This window comes from Penaeus monodon, chromosome 25 (assembly GCF_015228065.2).
Source record: "Penaeus monodon isolate SGIC_2016 chromosome 25, NSTDA_Pmon_1, whole genome shotgun sequence".
Lineage (NCBI taxonomy): Eukaryota > Metazoa > Arthropoda > Malacostraca > Decapoda > Penaeidae > Penaeus > Penaeus monodon.
This window is the reverse complement of record NC_051410.1, coordinates 19,171,834-19,172,074: the sequence shown is the minus strand read 5'-3', so window position 1 is coordinate 19,172,074 and position 241 is coordinate 19,171,834. Positions and strand designations below refer to the sequence as shown.

The window sequence follows — 241 nt, the reverse complement described above, 5'->3', positions numbered from 1 at the left end:
AACACACACATAAGCATCCTGTTGGCCAAGCCAGGGTCCGTCCCAGCCTCCAGGACTCGGCCGTCGCGACGCCGTCGACGCGATGCTCGGTCCATCTCGCAAGATTACCTCGTCATATCCTAACCGTACAGGAAGGAGTCACTCTCCTTTTCTCCTTGTCTCCTTCTTCAGGATCTGAAGGCGAGACACTCCAGACTGATGCAAGAGAGAAAAGGATGCTGGCGATAAGATGTAATGGATA

General features: G+C 53.5%; 1 protein-coding gene across 1 annotated transcript in view; it reads left to right on the top strand.

The window, feature by feature from the left end:
• The window catches only part of LOC119589341, a 19,938-nt gene that overhangs the window by 8,801 nt on the left and 10,896 nt on the right, over nucleotides 1-241 (top strand).